Below are 17,704 nucleotides of genomic sequence, written 5' to 3'. Positions count from 1 at the left end.
AATGGCAATGGCGGCAGTGGCTGCGACAAGAGCACAAGGTGCTAGCATAGATGTTCAAACCAAGCTGCAGCTGCCCTAGCCGCAGACCAAGTGGTAAGAGAATATGCATTATGCAACCTAATCGCGTATACGACCTGTTTAGCTGCTAATTAAAAAGATTTATGACGCTGCAGTTGTAAACTAAATATGATGGCCGCATAACAAGTAACTAGCACATGAACCCCAACCCCAATCACAACCCCAATCACTTCCTCTCTCGACGCACACCTCCATTGACAGCTTCCCATATCACCGACCAGTTAAATTCATTTTGAACATGGTTTTCTAAACAGCTTTTACGTAAGCTAGCTAGCTCGAAATCAATTTCATTTGCTTCAGAATGTCAGAACATCATATGATAAAGAACTATAAACTTCTTGATTATTGAGCTATAACTTCAAAGCAATTGAATATGCAATGAAACTGTGAATCAAATATAGAAGTTAAAACAGAGGTTGGATTTCTTATGATAGCTTCCAGCTGTCCAGATGCTAATTTGATTGTGTCTGACTGTAAAACTATGTCAATAGAAACTGAACAACATTTACTAGCCAATAACTGCTTCGATTCCTCTTTGATTTGTGAGTCGTAGTAAATAAATTTCTATTAAAGCGACTTTCTACTCTATACTTGGCATTCGTAGAAGTTTTATGAGTCATTGCCTGAGCAGAATCTTAAGGAAAACATTTCAATTCATAGCTTAACGAATGAAATGTACTGCCTGCAAGCCAAAAGGCTCTAACTCTGAGACTATTGACAAGTTTGAATAATCATTTTAGCCTAATTAGATCGAGAAAAAAACTATAATTCAAAACTGTTCACAATGCATGGCCATGTTTTTCAATGCTGTACACATGCATGAGCTATCGCTGCTTGTTTATATGGGAGTAGCTGTTGCATTCGCACGCACAGTTGGGAGCTTTGCAGCAGAAAAAGCTTTGCCTACTTTCAGGCTATTCAGCAAGCTTTCGAAATGGCATTTCCCCAGCCTGGTCCACAGCTGGCAGCAGGCAGCTGGCATTTGAATTTCGGTTTTTGGGCTGGCCGTCCGACCGACTGCCTGACTAACTGACAGCCGGAGCAGCAGACGGGCATTGGCACACGAGCACGGCATGCACTTGTGGCGCTTGTGCCAAACAGCTTCACGTCCCATGCGCCCCGTACGGCCCTCAACCCCTGATACGCTGTGCGCACCTTCGGCTGGCGCTCGGGCAGCGTCTGTGCCTGCCGAGCGACGACTTTCGACTGTCGTATGGCAATCGCAATGGCGTTGACTGTGGCTGTGGCTGTGGCTGTGGCCGTGGCGCTGCTTGAACGCATGCATCAAGTGTAACAACAGTTTAGTTTTTCCCGGGAACCTGAAGCAGTGTGTTGTTAAGCGCTGCTGCTCCAAGTGCCAAGTGCCAAAGAAACGGACTCAGCAGCAACAGCAACAGCAGCAACAACAGCATCAGCAACAGCAACGACAGCAAGCGTAGCCAGAAACTGAATTTCAATCGGAGCCTAACTCAAATCGTATTTGAGTGTTATTTCCAAATTATTTTGTTTATTTTTTTTTGTACAAATTTCCAAATCATTGCGTGCATTTTTAATTATTTTTTTAAGTGTATCGGAGTTAGACGAAAACCAAAACTCTAAATAGATTAAGCTGTTTACGAAACTGAGTTGGAAACCAAAGGCAGCTGTGCTAAGTCCAGGTAAAATAAAAATTAAAAATAATTACTTTTGAGTGAAGCTTAAAACTCTTAATTGCATTTAGAGTTTGTGCATGCAAAACCTATTAAAAATATAAAAGCATTAAAACTATTTTGCATATGTTGAATTGGAGTTAAAAAGTTTTCGCAGCGTCCGAAACTTTTAATAGTAAAAGAATGCTTATGTTTATAAAATAAAAAATATATGACAACAAAACTATTTAGAAATTTATGAGGGGCTGTAAAAATAATATATTAAAGTTGTTAATTGTTTAATTCAGCATGTGTGGAACATGTCAAAAGAGAAAACATAGAAAACTTAATTCTTATACAAAATTTCAAGTTGCAAAAGTTGCATTTCGGTTCAGTTGCCCGAAAGTTTGGTAGAAAAGTGAAGCAAAGTAATTAAGACATGAGTAGAAACCAGACAGAGCTGTACGTAAATATGGTTAAAAATCAGTGTGTGCGTGTGTGCGTGTGTGCTGGCAGAAGTTTCTTATTTGCATAGCTATGTTATCGTGGTATTGGCATGCCGGAACTGTTAGATAGTGTAGCACTGGCTACCGCATAATCGAACTAATCACCCGGGCCAAAACGATAATGTATTTGTAATCTACATAGATCGTAAATAAACTCATCGCTTGTCATAATTAATTCAATGAATATTTTTTGCTATAAATAATAAAGCCATTCAAATTGGGTTAGCGTTTCGAGTCGCCTTGAGCTCACAATTTGTCTTAGCCTCGCGCTCGCTGCAAGTTGCAAACGATTCAATTAATGTGCACAACTTCTGTTTAGCTCACCTTTTTTTCTCTCTCTAATCCACCTGTGCCGTGTGCTGTGTGTGTGTTTGATGATTTATTGCTACTCGGTTATTGCTTTGGTTTATATCGCAACGCGAACGACCCCAATTCTATTCACTGCCCTCCATGTCGCTCGTCACCTCATTAATTTGAGAATTTCTGCAATGAATTTACTTCCGTTTTTTTTTATTTTCTAAGCCAATTCTCTGATCGGCTTCATGGCATTTAAACTAACTCATGAAGTTTTTAGTTAGGGTATAGCCGCTTCGCATATAAAATATTTTGCTTGTTCTTTGCATTTGGCTTTTATGATGCATTGCTCATCTTTTACTTTTAATTTATTTACTGATATGCCAAACGGTAATTGCAATCGATAACGTGATAAAAATATTTATACAATTTTTATTTGGTTTTCTATTGTTTTATGTTTCACTTTCTGTTCTTCTTTTTTTTTTTTTTTGTGTGTGTTTCCTTTTTTCTGTATTTTTGTTTGGCTCTCACCGGCACGATAAGGATAAGCGAAATGCGAAGCATTACCATGGCCATTGCCATTGCCATTGCCATTGCCATGGCCATTGGCATTGACGCTACGTTATATTACTCATCAAAAATAATCATCAGCACCCCATTGTCATGCCCATCATTATCATTGGCATTGGTGCATAAAAATTGGCCCAAATTAAAGTGTTGCTTCTTGCGTTGGCATGCTCGCGCCGCGTAGCTAAAGCGAGCATATTAGTGCCTGTTCCACTTTACGATTTCTTAACCTATGCACAAGTATTAGCCCGTTACATGTATTGACCTCGTATTTCAACAAAATTTCAACACAATTTCCTGCAAGTCGTTAAAAATTGTTGTATTTGGAGGCATTGGAGTCGAGTTCTTAGACTGTAAGCAAACAACAAAGATCTCTTAGGATCTCTTTCGAGTGTATCGAATCTTACCACTTGAGATGCAGGATGTGCCGTTGTTGCCTCCGTAGCTGCTGCTGCTGCGTCATGTTATTTGGCAGCCTATTAAAAGTGCCATTTAATGTGTGTGGCACGAAGGCAAATTCAATACAGGCCCAGAGCGACGCGTCGCTGGCTTTTATGGCCATTAGCTGGCAAAGTTTTTATCTCTCTCATGAGTAATCGCAAAGCCAATGGCTTGTGCACTTCTGATTAACGCGCAAGCATCTCATTTTGGTCAACACTAACGATTGCCAATCGGTAATCGCCCAAGTGAGTCGAGTGCTCTGGCTAAGAGACAATAGCAAAGCCATAGTCCTAGCAAGCAGGCGTGCCAGACTTCCTCTCATGCCACACTTGGCAGCTTAAGATCCTTACTTTATATAACAGTAGCCTAATCCACTTTGTGCTGAGTATTATGGTTGCCTGCTTAAATTTAAAGTTGCATTATATGAATGAAATAAAATACAGACACACAGGCGTAGTCTGGGCCACTTTTGGAGCTGAGCGCAGCGCTGACATCTGCATGATTTGGTCATGTATACACAAAGTTCTAATCTGCTGGTCCCTGGAGCAGACTTAACACTGAGCCAGCCACCCGCTAAAAGGGCGGTGGCACAACTTAAATAACTAACTCATATTTATTTAGGGCATTAAACGCAGGTTGGGCTATGCGAAGCAGATTGACGCTCATATATATTCATATTCATTGTTAAAGAGTTGCGCACTTAAATATTCAGTCCCTTATATGAATAGGCGATAGACAGACAGACAGACGGGATAGACAGGATAGAGGCAGGCTGGCAAACAGACACTTATTTAGTATGGTACTTGCCTTCAAGGGGCGTGACTGTTGGTTGGTTGGGGGCGTTTGTAGTTTGCCAAACACTAATTGAAACGCTTACAGCAACCGCATGCACACACACACACGCACACACAGAGGCAATAAAGGCGAGCTAATGTGACAGCTGAAGTAGAATTGAGTACTCGTATGCCCAGAGACCCATGGCAGACTCGTGGACTCGTGGGCTCATAGCTGGGCATGAGAAGTGCTTTTTGTCGCTGTGGGCAGCCGCAGAGCAACAAGTCAGAGCGACAGTTCATTAGGGATCAAATTTAAGTCAACACACGCACACCAAACTAGTGAAAATTGTCTCATTAGTACAAGTATGCACACACAAACACAAAAACAAACCCTCACTCTCACATACACACACATACACAAAAGAGGCCATAATTTTCAGGCAGTCGGCTGCTAATAAAACCGAGCACAAAGTTGTCAATGCTGTCGTCGTTGTCCTACAGACCCAAACCAACCCAACCCAACCCTACCTCCTCTGCAGCACGCCAATGGAAAACGTTTTCTCACCAAAAAACAATCCAAAGTAAAACAAGTGAAGAAAACTATAGAAATCTAGAAAGGAAAATGGCACAGTGGAGCAAAAAACGATGAGCGTCGGTGGAAAAATCAAGATTTTCATACGCATCAGTCTAGTTTTTGATGGAGAACTTGGATGATCCCTCATGTTTTAAAAAGTCACTTTCTATTGACCTTAAAAAACTGCTTACAAACAGCAGTAATTAACATTTTCATTAATAATATCATTATCATTATCATTATCATTATCATTATCATTATCATTATCATTATCATTATCATTATCATTATCATTATCATTATCATTATCATTATCATTATCATTATCATTATCATTATCATTATCATTATCATTATCATTATCATTATCATTATCATTATCATTATCATTATCATTATCATTATCATTATCATTATCATTATCATTATCATTATCATTATCATTATCATTATCATTATCATTATCATTATCATTATCATTATCATTATCATTATCATTATCATTATCATTATCATTATCATTATCATTATCATTATCATTATCATTATCATTATCATTATCATTATCATTATCATTATCATTATCATTATCATTATCATTATCATTATCATTATCATTATCATTATCATTATCATTATCATTATCATTATCATTATCATTATCATTATCATTATCATTATCATTATCATTATCATTATCATTATCATTATCATTATCATTATCATTATCATTATCATTATCATTATCATTATCATTATCATTATCATTATCATTATCATTATCATTATCATTATCATTATCATTATCATTATCATTATCATTATCATTATCATTATCATTATCATTATCATTATCATTATCATTATCATTATCATTATCATTATCATTATCATTATCATTATCATTATCATTATCATTATCATTATCATTATCATTATCATTATCATTATCATTATCATTATCATTATCATTATCATTATCATTATCATTATCATTATCATTATCATTATCATTATCATTATCATTATCATTATCATTATCATTATCACTGTAATGATCGGTAATATAATTATCATCATTATATTATTATTAAAATTTTTTTTAATATTTTCATTAATATGATTGTTATCATGTTCATCATTCATTATTATTATTATCATTCCCACTCCCACTAGCTCTTTCTCTCTCTCTCTGTCTCTCAAGCAACTTCAATTCATTTGCATTCCACTGTGCGCTGTGGTTTGACTAAGTAAGTGTAGCAACAGCCCATAAGTGATAACGGTCTACGAGTTCGTGTCTTTGTGTATGTGTGCATGTGTGCATGTGTGTGCATGTGTGTCATTTGGCTGCTCGGGTCGTTGTCTCCTGTTTCTGCTGCTCAACTGCTTTTTTGTGGCCCGCTCCAGTGGCTCTAGCTGAGTTCAACTTGTCTGCCTAGCTGCCTGCCTGATTGTTGTAGCCACTGATAAGCGCCTGGTTGATGGTTGTTGCTGTTGCTACTATTGCTTATGCCTACAGGGTGTGCGTGTGTGTGCAGCGGCTAGGGTGTGCCAGCTTATGTATATGTATGAAATTGTTGTAATGCCTGTGGCGGCAGCGGCGTACTGCTGTCGACTGTTCTAATGCGAAACGTCAATGTTTGTGGAGCAGCACTCGCATGCTTAAGTGTTGCTGTGTGTGTGTGCGTGAGAGAATGTGCGTAAGTGTGTGTGTGGGTGTGCAGTTTAAATTGCCTTTTTCATGTCATTCACAAGGCAGGCACAAATTTGTGCCAACACAAATGATAAATTTGCATGTGCCCATGTCTCCAATGCCGCCAACATCACACACACACACACACACTCGCACACACACACACACACACTCGCACACACACACACAGAAGCAAACCATACGTAATTGTATTCATGTGTTTTGCATGCGTATTTGTATTTGTTTTATGTGTCATTTGAATTGTCTTGCTGTCGTGCTGGTTGCGCTTATCGCTTATGCCATGCCAAAAAAAAATACACACTGACAAATATAAAAAAACAATAACAAAAGCACAACAAAAGAAAATAACAACAACAATAACAGCAGCAGCAGCAAATGGCATGCATAATTACTTAAGCCCTCGGTTTTTGTCTGTGTGGAGCTTTGAGATTAAGCCCCGAAAATACTCGGATATAGCGGTATACCGCCCTGATGGCTCTTAAGCCATCACATTAATTGCTTCAGCAAATAAGTCAGGCTACACACTCAACACACACACACACCCACACAACCACACACAAAGTATTTAGTTCGCATGGAGTTGCATTTTTTTTGACATGCAAATCGTTTAGTTTGTGGTAAATCCACAAAAGGATTGAATGTGCTGCATTAGGGTGGAATATACTAACTATACTCATATCACATATTATCGTTCAAGTGTAGGGTATGAATCAATTTGGCTAACTCGATTGCCCTTTTGTTGATAAATTCGAATTCAATCAACGCATTAAAATTTGGCATATTTATAGTAGGAAAGCAAACAAAATTAGTTTTAATTAAGCAGCTGTCAAATCTATTATATTCATTATAAATTTAAGAGCCCGACAGCCATTCGACACAGTTTTGTAGATGTTTGATTGAAAACAAAATATATTTATTACCAACATTAGAGTTGCATGGATTAAAACTAATTTTCGATTGGAAATCAAATCTCTTTGTACAATAATAATAACATTATTTTAGGCAAATATAACAATTTACCTATAGCTCCAAGCTGAACATTTTTAGAATATTTTCGCATATTTATAGAAAATAGATAAATTATGTATACGCTCAGCTACGGTTGGGGAGATAAAAGGGGCATCAAAGACGAAACTGAATAAGATCACAAAAAATTATTTTGTGAAGTGCATCGAGTATTGGAGAAAACGCTTTCATATGTATATACGAGAAATATCTAATGGGAATTGCTGTGAACGACACAAATTAGATGTTCGTAATTAAATAAAAAAAATTTTAAAAAATCACAAAACTTGCCATGTTCCTCAAACAGACCGCGTATATAAGCTTTATATTAAAAAATGTGTATACGATTTTAAGGAAATTTTTGGCACAGCTGCAGCTGCAGCTAATAGTGAGCTAAAAGCCATTTATTTATTATTCGCTTAATTTCCGCTGCTAATTCGGGACTTAAGCTAATTTTTAATATGAAGCCTGCAGCAAGTTTTTTAAGTGAAAGATGAGATTTATAGAAGCATACAGACAAAGCATTATTAATGCTTCTCAGCAACATATGTATGCATATATTGGTAGTATATATATTCCCGAGACACATAAACAATTGTTGCTGCCTGTAGCACTTGAGCTACAAGTGTTTGAGTTGACTTAAATTGAGTTTGGTTCTATAAAATGGCATTCAGCAGATTTAAAGGCAAGTTGAATGGCACGACACGCGCATCTCTAATCAAGTATGGCAGACGCATAAGCCATTCGGAATCATCGTTAGGCTGCGATGCGAATTCAAATTCGAATATCCATTAAGCTACTCCACGCAAGCAATTGAACGTCCATTTTGGGCTTTAGTCGGGCAATTCAATCTCCCGCTATCCCCCTCTCTCACTCTCTCTCTCTTTTGCTGTCCCTTTCTGATTGTCTGATTGTCTGTTTGTTTTTCATCAGATTCCTTTGCTTTCTGATTCATTAGCATTTTTGTCGCATTAAAAAATGTTTCGTCTGTGCCAGCTGCCCCAAAGGCATTTTGTTTATCTTTGTTTAGTTCATGTTGCCGTTGTTGTTGTTGTTGTTGTTGTTGTAGTCGCCCGCCAGCCTGTTGCTATTATTATTATCATGCTGCATTGTTGTTGCTGCTGCTCTGTGGCAGTGTTTTGTTATTTCTGTCAATAATTTTGAGACCATGTTTTGTTGGGCCTTTGTTCGTCTTAGATTTCTCATTTGGCAAGTTTCTCAGCACTTTTGTTTTTTGCTTTTGCTTTTTGTTTTTCTGTAGTTTTTGTTGTTCAATTTGGGCTTGTGCTTCTTCTACTACTACTACTACTACGTCAACTACTACTTCATCAGCCTTGACGGCTGCCAGCATTGGCCAGGGTCGTTTTTTCATTGTGGCTGCGCGCACCCGGCCGTCATCATAATTGCACGCAAATTCGGTGCTGAAGAGCAGCTCGCAGATATGGTTAGCATAAAAGGCAGACTGTCGAGCAAACACAAGCCTTGCCGCTTCATGGCAGATTCCTTCAAAACCCAGCCCTGACCTTCAGTTGCCACGATTTCAAAATGGACAAATGCATGCGATCTCACGCCAAGCAAAGCCAAATCCGTATCCAGTCCAATTCCAGCTACACCTTGGCGCCTTTTAAAAGCGCCATTAAATCCATATATGAACGTTAACTCAAACACACATGCATACATATATACACGTGTGTTTGGCAACTTATAATAGCCTTATGTTCGCGGTGCTGTGCCATACATATTTATGCTTTTCAATTTCGTCTCCCTGCACCTGACTCGAATATTTTCGACCGCCTGCCGTGACCGACCAATGGAAAACAGATGTGTCAATGCATTTGAGCATATAAATACATACACACACACCGACACCCACACACACACTTATGCACAGCTAATCTGGTATTTAGTAACGAAAGAAGAGAAAGAAAAAAATAGAAATAAGCAAGCATATTTGTGTGTAGATTGCTCGACACGGATGTGGCCTGCATCGTTAGGATTATTAAAATTGTGCATATATATTTGTTAGTAAGCACACATCTATAAGGGTGTATGTACACACTTACACACTTACAAGGTGTATGTGTATGAAAGCTGTTCGAAAAGCAAAGTCCCGCACAATAGATTCTTTTGATGCTGCACAGAATTTCTGGCCACGCTTTAAGCCCTTTCTAAATATGCTTTTAACTACATAAAAAAAATTAGCAAGATTCCCATGAGAGTTTATGCTGAAAACTCAACTGTATTTTGCTAGAGTTTAATTTGATCAAAATTAATCTGATAATTCTGATGTTTTAGTTGAGCAAACGAACAACACACGCAAAGCTTTCACAGAATTGAAGCTTTACCTTCAGGATAAATACAATAAACAAAAAACAACGCATGCTGCACAGATTTCGTTTAAGATTGAATACTTTTTACGCTTGTTCAACAGCCCCATTAATTTCTTATTACATTATTATCTATCTCCACTTATTGATGTCTCGCTATACCCTGCTCTCTCTTTCTAGCTCGCTTTCTCCTTGCTCACTTTCACGTTTTCACTTGCTAACTTTCTCTCTCTCTCACTCTCAGTCTCTATGTCTCCAGCCACTTCTCTCTCGTTTTTTCATTTTCTATCTCTCTCTTATCTCCCCCCTCTCTTTGTCTCGCTCGCTATTTAACTTTTCTCCATTATTCGCTCTACATTTCTGTATCTTTCTCTCTCTATCTCTAGTTGCCTCCCCCTCTCTCTCTCTCTCTCTGTCTTTTTCTCTGACTCTTTCTCTCTCATCTATCTCTGTCCCTCTCTCACAGCATTTCCCCCAACCCTCCCTCTCCCTTTTCCCTCGTCTCTTTTTACCAAGAAACATAAGTACTTTTTATGCGCTACTCATTTTTTATTATATGTACACACATACACACATATATGTAAATAATAAATATGTTTTTTTTTTTTCATTTTCTTCTTTTTTGGTTCTCACTTAACGAGTGTAAGACTACGCGTCCATCCACATTATGCTTATATTATTTATTATAGCCGGCACTTTTATGGCGCTTGGCTATTTATCAGAAAATTGCATTGAGGAAACGAGGCAGGCTAATAAATAATCTACAAATTGGCCAGCAGGAAATATAATCTGCGCGAAGGTTGGTCGATAAGCTTCGCAAATCAAATATTGCATGTCAGGCAAATTAGATAATGCTTTACCTGTTTCACGACAGGCAGAAATAGTAGTTCGCCTTTCTTTTCGATTCTCATTAATGAAAAAGCCATAAATGTAAGCCTATTTATTGCCCTTTGCTGTGCCATGCTCAATCCCTGTCTATCCCCAATGGCATTTACTATTGACCCAAGTATATTAACAGGCAAATAAATAAATAGCTTAAGCCCAATTTACAGATCAATTGTCATGCTAATTAAACACAATTCCACTAAAGTGATATATCGAGCTGTATATCTAACTAGCAATTAGGCCCCATTTCGTCTGCATTTAGCAATTGCAAAATTATTGAAATTTTAATTTGTAGGTCGAAACGAGATAGCAAGCTGCAATATAAATTTTGAAATTTGCAATTTGATTCTGAAGTTGATGCCAAATTTGACCTCAAATTCAGCTGGCAGAGAAACCGCAAAAACATTTGCTGCTCACTGGACATGCCATCAATTTTTGCTCTCATCTGGCAATATATCTCTGCTTCTGGCTAGCGCAGACCGCAGGCAATTCTCAATGCAACTACTCAAATAACAACAACAGCAGCTGCAGCTAGCACTCTATACTCAGGTCCTGCAACTGTAATCCATTTACTCAACTGGCTGCAGTCAATATTTCTCAACTAGTTTAACTTGAACAAATTTTTGTGTCTAAGCCGCAACGAAAGTTATCAAGAGCAGGTCCCAGGCAGCTGTGCACGCAAAAATGTCTTAAGACGCACACAAACATCATCTCTCCTCCCACCGTTCCCCGAATGGCAAACGCCAAGCGCCGAAACTTAGGCATGCCTAAGCGCATTTAAGCGCAGCCATACCAACCAGACTCAAGACTCAAGACTCAAGCCTCAAAATGCTTCCCTCGGCGACAAGACCACAGCAAACGAAAAGCACAAAAAAAAAATTAGAAGCCAGCCGAAGAAGAAAACCTGAAGAGTTTCAATATCCTTATGGAGCAATCCAATAACTGTTCCCACTGGCATTCCACACCGATTTCTTAAATACAATTATCAACATCTTGTCTGTGCAAAGAATATGCCCAAAAAAGTATGCTACATATTTGGCAACATTATTCTTTAGCTATGCACACGCTCAGACACAGTTTTATAGATGTTTGTTGACGAGGAGAAGAGAGAATATTGGTTTTGTGTAATGATCCGCTGTCTGTCTATCTGTCTAACTGTCTGTCTATCTGTCTGTCTGTTTGCCTGTCAATCTCTCTGCAAATTTGTGTGTATGAATGCATAGCAAGAGACTTACAGCTTGGAATTTAAGATCAAGTGGACTCTAAATTTATTGCTTGGATACTGCTTTGAAGCACAAGGTAAAGGCGCTTACAATATGAACTGAATATATATATTACATCATAGGCACTTTTCAAGGTTCTTGAAGTAAGAAACTTAAATTTGATTCCATAATTGAGTGTACAAAAATTCTTAAAATTTAAGCAAATTGAAAATTAAAATTTTCAATATTTTTATTTTAATTTGAAATATTTTTAAAAATTTTAATTTAGTTTTTCTATTTTTTAATTTTATTTGAATATATATTATTGAAAAAAAATATTATTGTTTATGTGTATATTACATGAGTAAAAAATTTATTTCCTACCTTAAAATAAGTTTTTATATATTTTTTTAACATAATTTATATTTTTTATATAATTAAGTTTTATAAAAATGTATAGGGAAACGAGTCAAAGTTATTCAGCTGCTTGAAAAAATCCATTTTATGCAAATAAATAATTTATTTATATGCAAATATATTTATTTAATATATTTTCAATATCTAAAAAATCATTTTACATAATAACTCTCTCTGCCTTGTGCTCAAAAACATTTTAAAAATATATATATATATATTTATCTATATACATATAACGAAAACGTTTAAAAAATTTGTTAAATTTTTACTAAAGCAATTGAAGTTGGTGGCAACTTTCGTTTAGGAGATTTCGGCGCTTTGGGACTGGCCGCAAACATGTGAAATGCCACACATAATTGAATCAGTTTCAAGTGCAACTTATTGGACCCGACCCTGAATGGAATTTTGGACCCAAAATGCAATTTAATGGCATTTAAATAATTTGATTTTTAGTTTTCAGCTAATGAGATCTGAATTCTCAGTAGTTGTTGTTGTTGCCAAGCAAAATTTTCATGCATGCATCTGTGTGTCTGTGTATGAGTAGCTGTGCGTGTGGGCTCGTTTCTCGTGGAATTTTGGCATCAAGCTACCCCTCTCAGCTAAAGGATGTTCTTTGGTAGTAATGCGTAATTCGTTCCGCAGTTGAATTTGATGAAATGAAACACAGCTTGTGCATAAATAATCTGTATGTATATATATGTGTCTGTATATATATGTGCATATCTGTTTGATAATCTGCAATATGAAATTTAACTAGCAACTCAATATGTGATGAATAAAGACTATTTCCTCGAATTGATATCGACTGTGAGCACACGATACTCTATATGTATGATATCAAATTTGATGTTGTTTAAATCATATTATTCTCAACTTCACTTGATGGCAAAAAATTTAATCATTTAAATTTAAATTTAAGTTTTAATGCTGGAATTCTTAGCTGGGTTCCTTTATACAACATTAGTACAACTTCTGAACTTTGCCAACTATTGGCCTTTGCCTTTGTGCCTTGTGCAAACTTTGCCTTTAAGTTGTTTTAATCGTTGCACCTCGCTCTGCACCGAACCCGAATGGGGTATATTAGACTACATCCTTTAAGTCTGTCACCTTCAACATGCCCCCATAGCAGCTGTTCAATTAACCTGAAAGTCACGTAATTGATAATTAAGTCTTGTTTGATTCAATGACAACTTAGTACAGGTGTACACAAGTCGAGCTGTTTAAAATTTAATTTGCAACACAAAGAACAAGGAAAAGGAAAACAAAAAGAAAATGATGTCTGCAAAGCTGGCAACTGAGTTTTCTTAACCATGTGCTACTCATTTCTGCTGGTTGCTCTGCCTACCTCCCCCTGCCCCCTCTCTCCCTCTATCTTTTTCTGTCTGTCTGGCAGTGTCTTTCCGTGCTGCGGGTGTCGGCTTTCAGCTACTTTCGCTCAGCTTGGCGGCCAACATAAACAAAATTAAGCAGCAGCTTTCAGTTGCACGCCCCACATAAATTTGTCTAATTACTTTGCGCACAACTTCAGTGCAGATGCCAACTGTTAAACTTTTTGCAAATGTTCTCGTTTTAAGTTTAATTATCAATCGCGATCAGTCGTTCGACCTGTAAAGACGTGAATTCGAACAGCCTTCGCTTAAGCTCTACTGCTGCAGAGTTCTAAAAATAGAACTTTGCGGTGCATTCTTCAACGCAACAGCAACAAAAACCGCACACGCAGCGTTTTCTTATCGCTTGCTTCCGCGTAACTCAATTGCTTTAATTGCAATTTACGAAATTTCGTCGCTTGGCGCGAGTGCGCCTGCACTCAAAAGCACAATCCGCGATGACATCTAATGTCAATAACCTCGCTACAGCTGTAAAGGTAAATGCAGAAATGCAAGCCCAGCTTAACGTTGTGATGGCAAATAGGCAAGCCTCCATCATGCCAATAAACTCAAAAATAGATATCGCCTCCGTGCAAGGCATCACTAACAACAAAAACACGAAACGTAAACAGCCAAATTCACCAAAAACCATCAAGAAAAGGCTCATCTTCGACGAACCAAGCACCAGCAATGCAGCATTAATATCAGAAAATCGATTTTCACTGCTCGTAGAAGAAGATGAAGACTACAGCGAATCACCTGTAGCTCCAGAAGCCCCAGTATTGACCGACCAGCAAACTACTCCGAAACCTCGTCCGCCCCCCATATGGTGTCCAAACATCAAGTCTGTGGCCCTACTTCAACAGATAATAGATAAAGTAATTGATGCTAAATCATACGTAATTAAGCCAAAGAAGAATAACATAGGTGTATTAACCCAATGCAGTGAGGACTATCGCAGAGTTATAGACCACTTTACTAAGCTGGAATTGGAGTTCCACTGCTACCAGCTTAAGGAGGACAAACCATATAGAGTCGTGTTCAAAGGGCTTCACTCCAGCACTGATACAACACTAATTAAAAAGGAATTGGAAACCAAAGGCCACACAATTACAAATGTGCACAACCCACTGAGCCGTATGGACAAAACACCGCTAAATATATTTTTTGTTGACGTGGCTCAGGCCCCCAACAACAAAGAAATTTTGGACATTCGAGTTGTCTGCAGGCAACGCTGCACAGTGGAACTGCCAAGAAGATACAACGACCTGACACAATGCCATCGCTGTCAAGAATTTGGACACACACAACGCTACTGCCACAAAGCTCCCAGATGTGTGCGTTGCGCCGGGAAACACGCATCCAAAGACTGCACCCGCGAAAAGGACCAGGCACCAACTTGTGTGCACTGTGAGTTACAGCACCCAGCCAACTATAAGGGCTGCCAAGTATACAAGCGGTTGCGCAAATTGCAATCCCCAGCACAAAAAAGGAGTCCCACACAAACACCGTCTACGGGTCCGAGTACTGCTTCCGAAATTACAAGGCCCCGGAGCATTACCCAAGCCACGAGCTTTGCAACGCCTATTAGTGGTGTTTCTTACGCACAGGCCGCTAGAGGTGGACCGTCAAATAAGAATACCACAAGTGACACTTTGTTCACTGAAATGCTTCAGCAACAACAACGTCAGTTTGACGCAATTAATGCCGAGCTCAAAGCGATGCGAGAAGTACAATCCCAACAAGCAACCATGCTAAACAGTTTAATGGCCATCATAACCAAGCTTGCCTACAAATAATGGCTTTACGTGTGGGTATCTGGAACGCCAATGGCCTGAGAAACAAGACTCAGGAACTGGCTGCGTTTCTCTCACAAGAAAACATAGATATAATGTTAATAACAGAAACTCATGAGTGCCCCACTACACAAATTTTCGGATACGAACACTATCAGGCTCATGGTGAAGGAGCAAACTGCTTTGGTGGATCCTCAATCCTCATACGAGCAACAATACCGCATACACCTTTACTGCCAATTTGCAACGCAACAATGCAGGTCTCAGCCATCACCCTGCCTACGTCTATTGGAGCGATCGAAGTTGCGTCAATTTATCTTCCGCCAAACACTGGTCTGTGTGATCATCACATGGAACAGGTTCTAGGCCAAAGGTTGAATAAGACCCTCATCGGCGGCGACTGGAATGGATGGCACCCATTTTGGGGAAGCAATAGTGCGAATCGTCGCGGAGAAGTCATATTTGAGGCGATTCAAAACTTACAATTCAGCATATTGGCGACTGGAGCCCCCACCCGTTACCCAATTAATGGACACAGGCCCTCGGCAATCGACTTCGCTGTCTACAAAGGCATCTGTGACCGGCAATTGACCATTGAAGAATCCTTGGACCTATCCTCTGACCACCTGCCACTAATAGTCACAATCCACGCGCAGCCACAGCCCTTGCCCATTAGGAAACAACTACTGCCAGCAGGATCAGATTTAGGAGTCTTTAGGCGCGAGCTCCATTACTCTTTGCACATAGAAATGGAACTTAACACTCCTGAAGACGTGGACTACGCAGCAAACAAACTGCAGGAAGAAATAGTCAAAGCTGCGCACCAAGCCGCCCCACCATCTTGCCAAACAAGACAACAGTCTCCGTACAACATCCCCCTCACCTTGGAGGCCCAACACCTACTAATACACAAAAGATGGGCCAGGAGACGCTGGTTAAGATTACGCACGCCTGATGCCAAATCCATGTACAACGAAGCCACGAGGCATCTTAAAGCTGCTCTCGCCCTGCTTCAAAAGAGGTGTATCAGCGATGCGCTGGTACGAGCTGAATCGCCCACTGACGCAGAGTTTCAATTATGGAAATTTACAAGAAAGCTCAAACGGCAGCCAATACGACGTCATCCCATTCGGAGCATTTCTGGTTCCTGGCACATTGGAGACGAAGCTCAAGCTGAGGCTTTTGCAAACCACCTTCAAGACCAATTCACGCCGGTGATTACCGCAGAGGCCTCAGAAATCGAAGCAACAGAAGACATCGTTCTCTCGCCCCTCCCAGCTGAAGACCAGATAACTGGATGTACAAAAGAAGAGGTTCTTGAACACATCAGAAGAGTGAAGGCAAAAAAATCCCCTGGATATGATCTAATAAACGGCAGAGTCCTTAGAGCACTGCCTGACTCCACCATAGACTACATAACTATGGTGTACAACGCCATGCTCCGCATCCGGCACTTTCCAGCCTGCTGGAAGCGCGCCGTGATTGTGATGATTCCTAAGCCTGGCAAACCCGTGGGAGAAATTGAGTCGTACAGACCAATTAGCCTGTTGCCAGTACTCTCCAAAATATTCGAAAGAATATTTCTGGAACGAGTACTGACACATCTGGGACGCCAGGAGGCCATTCCAAACCATCAGTTTGGCTTCAGGAGACAGCATGGAACACCGGAACAGGTTCACAGAGTTGTGCACCATATCCTTGGAGCCTTTGAAGAAAAGATGTACTGCTCTGCCGTCTTTTTAGACATCAAACAGGCGTTTGATCGAGTTTGGCACCTGGGACTGCTGCAGAAAGTGAGGACCACCCTTCCAGCCCCATTTTTCGCGTTGCTATCCTCATACCTTATTGGAAGAACCTTCCAAGTGTCAAGGGGGCAAACAGTATCCTTGACTAGACCAATTATGGCTGGAGTACCACAGGGTAGTGTTCTAGGCCCAACACTTTATACTTTATTCACAGGAGATATGCCAACTCCCGAGCCAAATATAGGAAGTACAGATGCAGTACTCATAGCGACCTATGCAGATGACACCGCCATCTTATCACGTCACGTATCTGCGCAAGAAGCTTCAGACTCACTACAAAAATATCTGGACTCTTTCGGACGCTGGGCAAAACGGTGGTGTA

General features: G+C 39.4%; 1 protein-coding gene across 1 annotated transcript in view; it reads left to right on the top strand.

Annotated features, from left to right (window-relative positions):
- The first annotated feature begins 1,418 nt into the window (after positions 1–1,418).
- Positions 1,419–17,704, top strand: part of LOC111602830 (ras-related protein Rap-2b) — a 43,954-nt gene continuing 27,668 nt past the window's right edge. The window contains exon 1 of the mRNA XM_023320140.2: positions 1,419–1,736. The gene's annotated coding sequence lies outside the window, so the exon portion shown is untranslated. The remainder of the gene's footprint in view (positions 1,737–17,704) is intronic.

Source organism: Drosophila hydei, unplaced genomic scaffold, assembly GCF_003285905.1.
Source record: "Drosophila hydei strain 15085-1641.00,03,60 unplaced genomic scaffold, DhydRS2 tig00000232-arrow-arrow-pilon, whole genome shotgun sequence".
In the NCBI taxonomy this organism is placed as follows: Eukaryota; Metazoa; Arthropoda; class Insecta; order Diptera; family Drosophilidae; genus Drosophila; species Drosophila hydei.
This window is presented reverse-complemented; position numbering and strand designations above follow the sequence as displayed.